The 12959-nt window shown below is 37.5% G+C and overlaps 1 protein-coding gene across 5 annotated transcripts in view; it reads left to right on the top strand.

The window, feature by feature from the left end:
- LOC129242626 (extracellular sulfatase SULF-1 homolog) overlaps positions 1–12959 on the top strand; it is a 283861-nt gene that overhangs the window by 72143 nt on the left and 198759 nt on the right. Inside the window, exon 1 of one of the 5 annotated variants that reach the window (XM_054879409.1) lies at positions 10836–11086. The exons of the other annotated variants lie outside the window; for them this stretch is intronic. The gene's annotated coding sequence lies outside the window, so the exon portion shown is untranslated. Of the gene's footprint in view, positions 1–10835; positions 11087–12959 lie in introns of those variants that run through there. 5 annotated transcript variants of the gene reach the window in all.

The raw sequence follows: 12959 nt of genomic DNA, 5'->3' as shown, positions 1-12959 counted from the left end.
TCTGAAGCCGCACGCAAGTAATAAACATATTTATGCAGTGAAGTATCTGTTCAACACGAGAATCATCTTTGAACCCCCACGCCCAAAACGCGAAATTCCCCAATGCGCTTAATGCCAGTAGTACAGCCATCTCAAATCTACTGTCACAGAAAACCAGTTTGTATGAAATGTGCTGGAGCCCACTTATCCTCGGACTGCTCGCGTAAAAACAAAACAGACGACGGAAAATGCGTCCTGTGCTTGGAAAATCACGCCGCCAACTATGAAGGATGCATGGCGTACAAAAATTTGCAACAGATTAAATACCCGGCACTGAGAACAAAGGATGAGAACTTTACACTTCTCGCCTAGCCACAAAGTGCATGCAGACTCATCTCTGTCACTCAACCGGTCAAGCACAACCCGAATTCGCTTTCATACCCTCAAGTAGTCAAAATAAACCTACCAAATACAAGAGTCTCTTCAGCCCCCAGCCCAAAGAAACAATGATGACGCTTGTCAGACAAGCCTTGCAACAAGTCGCCTCAATGATGAATCTGATCGTTACTCTCACGACACAAAAATGGAACTCTTCTAACCCACGAATATTCTTATTTAGAATGGCAGCCCTTCAAAACATATCGCATACTAGAAATAAAAACGCTACTCAAATCTCACGACATAATAGATATTCTTGATTATCAACAAAAATGGTAAGGTTTGCTGGAAGTCTTATCGCTTTTGCTGCTTTGTCTATAGCGTCCAACTCAGCTTGGAAGATGTTACACCAGTCTGGGTGTCTAAAGGAGCAATTTAAAAATAATTGTTTCAAGTACAACCCGATCCAGTGGTACTGCCCATCTTTGGAACGTCAGTATAAATATGGGCGCCACTATCATCTGAGATGACTCTGGTCTGCCAATCCTTTCTGGGTAACTTGAGGGACTAAACCTAGTTGGAAAATCTGCATGATGTTTCGGTCATATTTAGTGCGTTATGGTCTATCATTAGTTTTCCAATGTTTTCAGTATTGTTTGCAATTTCATCTCTGAAAGATGTTCCCGGGTTGCAACTTTTCATGCACTTTTTTCAGTTTGTGGTTGTATTAATCGTCCATCCGTGCATTATACAAAATCTCGAACGCACGATTTTTTGACATAATTTTCAAGTACGAATAAGACAGAGATCCGCTCGCAGTAATGAAAATAGCGGTGCCGTTCAGCCAAATATTGCTGAAAACTGGAATTTATCGATACCAAGACGTTCTCAGCAATTGGGGCTGGTTGATTTTAAGAAAAGATTTGAGCTTAGATCGCTATAAAAATGTCCTCACTCACACTCCATGTGAAACAATTAAGTTATTGAGTGAAAAGTTTCGTCAAGAACTTGTGGAATGTAAAGGCCTCTAAGAAGTTGCGATTTAACACCATTGAATTATCGCGTGTGGGGTTATTTGAAGTCATTTGTCTAATCTTGAATGCAGCCGACTTCATTCATGCTTTAAAAACGAATATTCAAAGTCCTATTATGACCTGTCGTCCGATTTAGTAGAAAACAGTGCTTGGAAATTGGATTCATAGGATTCGTGCCTGCAATAGAAACAGTGGAGGACATTTGAATGATGTTACTAGTATATTGAAAATTTAATTGTATCGATTAAATTCACATTGAATAAAAAGCTTTTGAATCTCCTAAAAATTTAGTCCGAGTTTTTTTCAAAAGAAGTCATCTCACGCTTAATGAAAAACCATTTGTTAACAAATAACTCAAATTTGGATGTACCATGGCTGCCTTTTATATTTTGCGCTCAGTAATGAAAGCACCGTAAAATAATAATGAAAATGGCTTCATTGTTGTTTTTCAAAATATTTTCCGTGGAAGTCAAAACGAGCCAACTTCTGCATTCGCTGGAAACAATTTTTAAAGCACTTTTGCCGCTCAGAAGTTGGTACCTCCAAAACGAGCTGTTTAAAGGCTTCAACAGCTTCTTCAAGCATTTAAAAATGTTGACTTTGCATTTTTGATGTTTAAGAACGAAAAGAAATCATTAGGCTGTAAGGTGGATGATCTATTAATTCTATCATTGAGTGCTCAAAAACTTTCTTGTGTGAGGCGATACGTACCTATGAGCTCGCATTGTCTTGTTGAAGAATGATTCCTCTTCGACGGCTAGTTTTCTACAATTCTCCGAAAATTTCTGACAAACAAATGGTTAGTACCACTCAGCATTGACTGTTTTAATTTCTCTAGTGATAAAGTTGCGACATGACCAGTTTTTCAGAATAAACAGGCTATAATTTGCTTGGAGGTGCTTTTTTCGCGAACAATTTTACTTTGATTAAGTCTTGGAACATCCATACTATCGATTGACTCTGTCCACTGAATATTTTTGTAGCAACCATTTCATAAACTTTCAATACAATTTTTCTAATGTCTTAAATATACAGGGTGATAAAAAATAACTGTATACAAACTTCACTGTGCAATTAGATGAATGTAAAATTTTTTTAGCGAATGCTCTTATTTTGTGATTGTTTTGTGTGTTCTGAAGTACAAAAAAAGTATTCGTTTCTGTTCCAGCTCTTTTTAAATACTCTGTATAACGATGTCAAGCAGTCGCTCAGTTATTATAGCCCTGCATGAGCTAGGAGAACCTAACTGCGAGATAGCACGGAAGCTTGGAATTGCACGTTCATTGGTTTCTCGTGCAATCAAACGATTTAAGAGTTTGGTAATGAAGATGACCGTCCTGAAGAGGAAGAAAACGAACTGTTAACACTTCCAACAACCGAAAAATCATCAAAAAAAGAGTTCAACGAAATTCTATGGTCTCGATGAGGAAAATTGCCCGTGAGACAGGCATCAATAGTGAATCTGTTCGCCCTATAGCAAAAAAAAGAACTTGGACTTAAACCTTATAAACTACAAAAATGCCAGCTGCTCACGGATGAAAACAAGAAAGTAAGACTCGAAAGATGTCGCTCGCTCCAACGTCAGGCCGCAGGTACGGGCTGGAAAAAAATCATCTTTACGGATCGTATAACGGTAAACGAACTACGGCCTATAGCCCAACATTTTTTGAAATGTTTGAGCTTGTGTATTCGTGCTAAAGGTGGCCACTTCGAAACTGGCTGAATATAATGTTACTCCAACATTGTCTATTAAAATTTCACAATTTGTTTTTTCACAATGATAAATTTTTGTCATTAACAAATGTTGTATACACTTATTTTTTGTCCCCCTGTAATATATAATAATAAATATCTATTTTAACTGTTAGAAGATGCAATTTTCAGTATCATCGGCTCTGAAAATTTGTTTGTGTTAATTCGCTCTTCGCCGCCAGACAAAAATTCAAACCATAATTTAAACACAATTTAAACACTAATCAAAAACTACTAATACAAGAATAGAGATACATTCATATACATGCACATACATATCATACAAACTTAATTTTTGCCCACTCCTACCCACTGAGTTGACTTGCCGTATTGCAGCTGGAGTGTCACTGAAATTTCATGGGAATTCAACTGAATTTAGTTTCTATGAAAATGCATCGGTGAAAGTGTTGGTTGTTGCAAGTACAGCGAAAATTCGTATTGTTTTTATTGCCAACTCTTGCTGAAATGGCCCAACAATTCACAGTTTTCTCATACACTCACATTGAACTTAGTTAGAATGCACTCGCACACACAAAAACTCATCCTCTCACTCAACGAAAGAAATTCATTCCAAATTTGTCGCGACAAATGGTGTCGTAAATTCAACTAAATGATATTTTGACATCTCGTTGACGTTTTCAGATTGCATGCCGCTTGCATACCATATCGCCATACTGTGCGCACACGCCGGAAGCCATAATCCCTCTTTTACAGCAGTTGCGACAGGCGCAGCACAACGCGACATAAATCTCCACAACGAATTTGGAAATTGCACAAAAGTAAAATTCGCGCAAAAGCGCAATTTGTGGCACTACTTGTGGCGTAACTTTCGCAAAATAGGAGGCCGGAAATAAATTTTACAATTATTTTGTTGCTGAGGCTTGTAAAATATGGGTATAACCTTGGCTGATTTTTAATGGTTATGCTTTTTTTAATTGTGCAATTTCATTTTATAGACGAATTCCAACAATTTTTGATGGAGCGCAAATTGGGTTTTTGGGTGCCAGAAAATATATTCCCAAGCAAGCAAATCTAGTTTTATTCGTCATTACGAAATACTGCGAAAGGTAATTACATCGTCCATCGCACTTTTCGAGAGGCAGTAAATCACTTGGCTCTAAAGGCTCTAGAGAAATGTATTCACTGCTTATAAAGAAAAAAAAGGATGGATATTAAAAAAAATCAATATAAATAAAACATTTAAAAAATTGAGATTCTTTTAGATTTCACTATTTCTATTCAAATGCCCACGTCTATAAGTGAAATCCGACAAACAGTCGATTCATGAATGCCTAAGTGTTGAGAATGTCCAGATACATAGATGTTGAAGTTGAAGGCTGTTCAGCGAAACTTTGCGCTAGAGCAGCAATATGCTTAACAGAGCGTCCGGTGTTTTTTTTTTCCTTTTTCTATCACATCAACTGGACAAATATTCTGGTGCTAAGCCGCTCGCCGGACTCGTCGTCAGGCTGAGAATATCGCGGCTGTCGCTGGCGATATCGCTAAGACCAAAGAAACATCAACCAGACGACGCGCCACGTAATTGGGCATCACCAGACGATCCCAAGCCGCTTGTAAATTACTGTGTAGCCATCCTCAATCTCAACAACGAAATGAATGATTTTGTATCGAAAGTTATCATGAGCGACTAGCGAGCGCATTTTCGCGATTACCACATACCATAAGTATAATCTTTGTTTTTAAGAAACTGATACCCGAAGAGCCATTACATCCATTTAAAGCCACTGTGTAGTGCGGCGTTGACACGGTAGGAGTAATTGGGCCTTAGTTTTTTGAGGACAGCATCGGCAATACGGTCTTTATTACTGGCGAACGCTACTGGGCCATGATAAAGGACTTCTTACTGCCGGAATTGGATGGATGGGGCTTGATGAACATACGGTTTCGTCAATACGTTGCAAACGCTCATGCAGCACGAGCCACAATGAATGCTGTGAAGGAAGCGTTTCCAGGTTGCGTACGCTTTCGTTTTGGTGACTTGTCATTACCAGCAAGATCGCCTGATTTAATCATCTCAGACTTCTTTCCTCGGCGGGGGTTAATACCAACAATCATCAACATAAAACCAGACAATCCTAGCCGTTAAGGAGAATATTCGACAGGAATGCCAGTAGTTATCACCGGAAGTTTCGCGGAAAGTCATAGAAAATGCAATAAAAGTATTTAGTGAAAAAGTTATTAAAAAAAACCGTTCATTAATTATGCGCAGCGAGGCGTTTAGCAGGTGTTCGAGTGCAAAGCTGCATTTGAGATGTGTTTTCTCCCCCTCTTACGACTTTTATACATCGGTCTTTGTTCAATTATTGGATTAGTTCAAGATTTTTGCTCTCAATATTTTTGTCTTCCCTGTTTGAATAAAGAACATTTCAAGAAAAATTTATAGCAAGCTAAAATAATTTTTTTTTTTTTTTGAAATTTTCTTAAATTTTGCAATCAAATTATTTGTGACGGCTTTTCTTTGCTAGTAAGGATGATAAATGTTTGATTAATTTTAGGGAAGGAATTATCTTCTGCATATCCAACATGTACCGGATTTGAACTTAATACGAAGATCGTTTGAGAAGTCCATGCAAGTCAGAGAGATGGCAGAATACTGGCGCTTATCGAGGTTATCTTTGATTAGTGCATCTCTTGGAAGAACACACATCAAGTTTCAGCCAGTTCGGTGTATTTCTTTGTGTTTGGCTTTCGTTTGAATCGAGGAAGTGGAGTGAGTTTAGATAATATTTCACCCAGAAGCGCAAAATTAATGGAATACAATTTTCGAGCTCATATCGCATGCTGCCTATTCTCCAGACTTAATTCACTCGGATCCCTCGGACTATTATTTGTTCCCCAATTTGAAAAAAGGACCGTTAGGAAAAATGTTTTACTCAAACGAGGAGGTGATTGCAGAAACGAATGGCTATTTTTCAGACTTATTATTCGGAAGGGATCAGCAAACTAGAACAGCTATGGATGAAGTGTATAAGCCTAAAAGGATACTATGTCGAAAAATAAAAAAGTTTAGTCTAAACAACTAAGTAGTGTTTATTTTTACACGGACTTTTCAAACGACCCTCGTATGTCAGAACTTATTTAGTTTTTAATTGTGTCTTACCTTTCGTGTTTTTATTAACGAAGTACATATTTGCGGTTGTTTTTCATTTATAAATTTGAAAGAATATACACGGTTTTACATAAATGAGCAAAATCATTAGGCAACATAGCAAAAGAGCGACAAAGCATAAGTTTCAAGAATAATCGCAGTACCGACAACATAAATAACTGCTTCACAGCTGTTTAGCTCATAAGTCTCTGCGACTTTTTGTTAATACTCCAATACTTAGCACCAACACGGCGTATCCTTTGCAAAAGCGCACTTTCCATCCTTTCATAAACCTCTTCCGGCGGCACTATCGGAATATGGCGGAAGTTGTAAAAAATGCACAAAAAACAGCAGCAGAGGGGGCATGACGGAAGCAGGGGTGGACTTTGCGGTTCAAGGCCAATTTGCGCGCTTTAGCACCGTCTTCGCTTCACGGGGACGGGGATGGATTCAGGAGGAAATGATGCAAGCAAAATGATATGGTGGCAGTTGGGGTTGTGGTGGATAGCACAAAATATCGTTTTCGTTATTTGAGATTTTCGCTCTTTACTTTTTTCCCATCTGTCGTTGGGGCTTACGTTTTTGCCGTCTGCTGATTACACTTGGATGTGCCGCCCTCAAATGTACCGCAATCTGGATCACTCCGAGCTAGGCCCACTAGCACCGGCAACACCACCGCTTAGTTGTTGTTTTATATGCGCATTAATCCTTTTACACGGCATGCCATCGTCCTAACTGAATGGTTTGCCACTGTGCGGCTGTCCCAATTCTCGGTGCCGGTTTTTATAAGCTACTCTGAATATGTGTGTGTGTATGTGTGTGCATGGATGTGTGCATGGGTGTGTGTGTGTTATTATGCTCCAAGGAGGTATGAAAAAGGTGCTTGTGGCACATTTGTGCAATGCTTTTGGGAATTGAATGCTTACCATTATGTATGATGAAAATAAGCCAAAAGGAGTAGCGGAAATATGCATGAAAGTAAAAATATCATTTCGGCATTTCGTTTTTTTACCTTTTCTGCAGTAAGCGATATTTCTTTAAAAAAAATAAACGTTTAACAATTTTTGGTTAGTGATATTAGCTGTGAAATTGCACGTGCTTCGGGCTAAATCCCTTATAGTACTTGATAGCATGACGAATGGTGGATTATCTTTAATATTTATTTTCATTTATTTTCTTGCTATTTGCTTATGCATAGGGTGAGTGAAGGTGTGTATTGACATACATATATACGAATTTTACTTACTTCAGCCTGCGTTCACTTTCGATTATTTAACCCACATGCATGATAAACATACCCACCCACATACACACATTCATTACATTCACCTTTGCACTTTTCCGTGCCAAGATGTAGCATGGATGTTTGTTATTATATAAGGTATTTCGTGATAGGTTCTGCAATGTCTTAGGTTTTAGAATAAATAATTGAAAAACGAGCTATCAGTTACTTTCTTTTTGAAAATGATATGAAAAATATTTTTCCACAAGTTCTGCTTTATTAGAAAAAGTAAACATGCACTTAAGGAATCCCGGGTGTTTAGGGTGTTTCCAGGAATTTTTTTTACAGTAAAAAAAGTGAAAAACGATATTTAAATTTTTTAGGCATTTTACTTAACTTTATTTATATAAAAAAATATTTTTTTTTTAATTTTAATAATTTAAAAAATGGCGCTGAAGTTGACCCTCACGAAAAATTGGAACTGAACGGTGTTGTCCATTTTGGCTCCTCTATTTAGCTGAAACATAAAAAGCAAAAAAAATATTAATCAAAATTAAAAAAATATTATTAGTATGCCTGTAGCTAAGTCCCGTACTAGAATAAAAAAATTTTGTTTGACAAAATGGCGCGGTTTTTGAATTTGACACTCTAAAAATCGGATTTTTTTCAATTTTTTAATAAAAAAACGAAATAATTGAAATAATAATATGATTCTAGTACGGGCGATAGCTATTGATGTTATGAACAACATATTAAAATTTCAGATGATTCGGTTGAATTGTTTTGTTTGTTTTTTTGACAACACCAGGCCGAAAAAAGTCGTTTCGAGATTAAGGGTTTAAAGTTTGAGGTGTAGAAGCACGCGGACCGCTCTCTACCTAGTTAACGGGCTGCAGAAACTATAATATTGAGAATTTCACAGTATATCCTTAAGATTCTATACTTTATCGAGAATATCGAGAAAACAAAAAACCAATTTTTAGAAATTTCTAGTCGCGGAATAGAAATTAATTCAAATAGCCGCTTTGGTTGACCCTTTTTGTAGCCTTTCTTTCTAATTCACATACCTCTGAAAGTTTCGGCCCCTATTTCAGCGATAGCGTTAAAAATATTCTACTGAATGCCTGTATCGTTTCTGGATTTCCGACATAACATCGATATTTAACGGCGCTACAATGAAATGATAGAATGTTGAAGGACTTGGATATGTGCCACTCCAGCTTCTTGCTAAAACCAGAGCTCACGCACACTCAATTTTTCAAATAAAATACTATGAATAACAAAAAATTATAATTAATAATAATAAAAAATTAAAATTGTTATAAATAAAATCTCTGCAGCGCTTTAGTTTGATCACATCGTTGTTACCCTTACATTTTCGAAGAAAAAAGGCTAATAATGCCTAATAATGAGGAGCTGTTCTTTTTGAGCGCACAAACAACAATAATATCACTTTCAAGTTTCAAGTTTGTTTCTGATATTAAAATAATATTGATTGTCTGAATGAACAACAGACAGCCTCGTTCATGTATGCGTGCCCATATTGCTTTGTATCTTTAAGGGATTTTAAGAAAGAGGTGGATAATGCTTGAAGCACCAGCAATGTTGGGTGGATTTTGTAAGCTGAAGACGTTTAAAGATTTACGAGATGACGAAGAAAAGTTTTATTATTTAGGCAAAAAAACAAAAGACATGCGCAAGCTAGCCACCGTACAGTAAATAAGTCTCTATTTATTGAATCCGATGAAACATATTTATGCCATTAACAAAGTTGACGTTCCCGAACTACACGTCCAATACGTAGATCGTGAATCATGCTCTTTGGAATGAATTGGTGCGTCTCGTAGGCGCTTCTTTGGCCTGAAAACTTGAACTTGGTTGCAAATGAGTATTATGGAGAATTTTTGAGGGTAATACCTGCTATTATGCCCATATTAATGAATTATCCAAAACATTTAAGAGTACGGAAATATCTAAAACTCTGAAAGTCAACGTCATCTTGAGTGATTTAACTGATTGGCTTTAGATAAAAACGGACTGGGTTTGTGGTCAGCACAGACTGGTGAATCGGTCCGTCGTGAGTTCTTCCCTATTGGGATCGTTATAAAATAATCAAAATCGACAATCCTTCATATATATTTAAATTGAAGCAGACAAACATTGAGTTTTCATCTCCGAATTTAAAGCTTAACCAAAAAAAATGTATTACAATGAATAAAATTTCGAACGCTTCAAAAACGGTGATTTTAATGTTGACGACCGTCCGCGTGAAGGAAGGCCAAAAACCTTCGAAGACGCTGAATGAGAGGCATTGCTCAATGAGGATCTGTGTCAAACGCAAGAAGAGTTTGCTTCAGTATTAGGAGTTACCCGCCCATACATGTCCAAGCGATTGCATGCTTTGGGAATGATTCAGAAACAAGGGACTTGGGTTCCTTGTGCGTTAAAACCAAGGGATGTTGAACGTCGTTTTTTCGTCTATGAAGAACTGCTCCAGCGGCAAAAAAGGAAGGGGTTTCTTCATCGCATCGTGATGGATGATGAAAAATGGATTCATTACAGCAATCCAAAGAAAAGAAAATCATCGGGACTGCCTGGTCATGCTTCTACGTCGTCGCCTCGGCCTAATATTCACGCTGCGAAGGTTATGCTATGTATTTGGTAGGACCAAGTTGGTGTTATTTATTATGAACTGTTAAAACCAAGCGAAACCATCACTGGGGATCGGTATCGATTTCAATTGATGCGATTGAGCCGAGCACTGCATGAGAACCGGCCGAAATACGCGGAGAGGCATGAAAAGTAATTCTACAGTACGCTCGGCCTCACGTTGCCAAGCCCATTAAAACCTACCTGGAAACACTGAAATGGGAAATCCTATGGGAAAGAAGACACGAAATTCTTTTCAATCCAAGTAGCGCCACTCTTAGCACAATAACTCACGAACTAATTAATAGAAAACCATGAAATTTTAACGGTTTTTTTTTAAGGTTAGCATTAACTGAAAAAGAGGTGAATGCAATAAAACTAGTGCCATCTATGCGTTAGACCCGGGACTCTTCAGTCCATGTGTTATACAGCATTCAAAGAACCTATACTACCACAACATTTTTAGCAGTTTTGCCTACTTTCCTTTTGGTTTTTTCAACTTTCATAATTTGGTTTAGAAAAATATACAATATTTCATTCTACAATCATATAAAAAGTTGTTAATTTTTCATTAAAATTTTTTATTCAAATATAAACAAAAAATCGGATACGCAGTTAATCTATTAAATTTAGTACAATATTCGACAGTTTTTTTATCTCGGGTGTCACGTTTTTTCTTCCGTACAAAATGCAATATGGCACAAAATTAATCATTCATCGGTTTTTGAGTAACTTTTTTGCTAAATAGAAAAAAATTATATACTTTGAGTGATGGGAATCTTTATTGTGACTCCATTGCTTGTCTGCTTGTACACTGCGGCTGTTATTTCACAAGTGTCAAGAATTGTTGATTTTGCGCCACCTCGTTTGTGCTCGAATGTTTTTATATGGAAGAAAAAACACCAAAAACATATGTGCCGTGGGCTGTAGCTGTCGAGAGGAAAATGCGCCTAATCTGAAAAGGTGATTTAAATGATAAAAAGTGCATTTTTTATAAAGAAAAGCAATTTCGAAATGGGACGAATTGGCCGTCTTTGGCCGCAAACCAATTATTGAGCCATTTTTTGGCTTCTTCGAGAGAATTGAAGCGCTGCTCGGAAAGTACGTAGCCCATCGATGCAAACAAATCATAATCGGAAGGCGCCAAGTCTGGTAAGTAAACCGCATGTACCAGCGGTTCCCAATCGTACGTCTCCACCAATTCTCGCGTCGCTCTTGTTCGATGTGGCGGTGCATGTGGCGGTACCTTGTCATCAAGAAAATTTACTTTATGACGCCGATCGGCATATTCTGGGCGTTTTCGGTGTATAGCGCGGTTAAAATCGGCCAATTGTTGTTGGTAGTGTGCACCGTCAACTGTTTCACCTGGTTTTAATAGCTCGTACCAAATCATACCACGCTGATCCCAGAAAACACACAGCATTGCCTTCCGGGCGAAGCGATTTGGTTTGGCCGTTGTTTTTGGCTTATCAAATCGGCAATTCGTAATTTGAATGCATGAAATTCGATATTTTTTAAAAATGCATTGCTGTATGAAACGTAACAAACAATGAACTGAATATTGTTGAAAGATGACAGATGAAAAAACAAGACATTTGGGAAGGTTTAAAAATACTCCTAGCGACATCTGTGGACTAATAGCTGAACGTATTATTTCATAGGTATTTGTAAGATACTGAGTTACTGGTACTTTTTTAGTGTGAAATAGCAGTCAGGTCAAAAATAAGGTTACGCTCAAAGTTAGCGAAGTGTACAGAACTCGATGAGTGGAAATGAAAATACCTTTTTTTTTTGCTTAACTCTCTAAAAAATCAAATGAAGAAGCAACAAAAAAGAAGCAGCAAAATAAGCAAAAAAATAAAAAATCGTCACTTTATTAGCCAAACAATGCGTGCAGTTTGCTTTCGATAACAAAAGCAGTCTTCCCATGCAGAGTTATTTTGTAAAATTCGATTAACTAAAAATTTGTTTGCTTATGAATAACATTTTTTTTTGAATTTCCTGTACGATTTTGCCCCCAACTGTAGGTAGTTCAAATCTTGACAGTTATGCTTCTAATCGAATTTGCGCTTCTTTCGCTCTTTAAACAGTGCAATTGAGATTGATGCCAATATTTTCTTACATTGCTTTCTACTCTCAAGAAATTACATCCACTTCATCCATTCTTCAATGAGCAAAGCTGTGCACAAAATACACAAAATACAAAAACTATGTACGTAGTGATTTGAGATTCTGACAAGCTCTTATTCGAATCTCATTCTCTTGTGAATCCTTCGAAGGCGAGCATGAAATTCACTTTCTTAATGTACATTCTTGGCATACAACTATTTCAAGGCACCGAAAGCTATGTGCATACATATGCACCCATTAGATGCAGTACAATGCAATGTATGTTTGCATTTGTGTAAGTATGCACACACACACACGAACGAAATTCAATGAAGCCTGCACACTTGCACATGACATTGTTCCACATCAGTTAGCTGGTTGCTGGTGTATGTATGTACATACATATTTGGTCGGTCGGTTGGTTGGTTGGTAGGTTGGATGGCTGGTTTTTGGTGTAGGTATGTATGCGTGTATGTATGTACGTAGTCCCAAGCGTGCACAAAAACTCCCTCACTCACATCGTAATTGAAGATACCTGAGAGGCTGGCATGTACAAATAGGCTTCATTACCAGAGGAAACGTTGCACATTCCGACACATTTCACTTGCATGCCTAACTGGTATTTTAAGGCCTCTTGTTTCATTCAACATCAGCGTCCATTGTGCGGCTTAGAATGAGTTTAGTACTATTTGTCGATGCAGCCTGTACAAACAAGTGAGTGATTTTC

This window comes from Anastrepha obliqua, chromosome 1 (assembly GCF_027943255.1).
Source record: "Anastrepha obliqua isolate idAnaObli1 chromosome 1, idAnaObli1_1.0, whole genome shotgun sequence".
NCBI lineage: Eukaryota > Metazoa > Arthropoda > Insecta > Diptera > Tephritidae > Anastrepha > Anastrepha obliqua.
The sequence above is the reverse complement of the archived record's forward strand: the minus strand, read 5'-3'. Positions and strand labels throughout refer to the sequence as shown.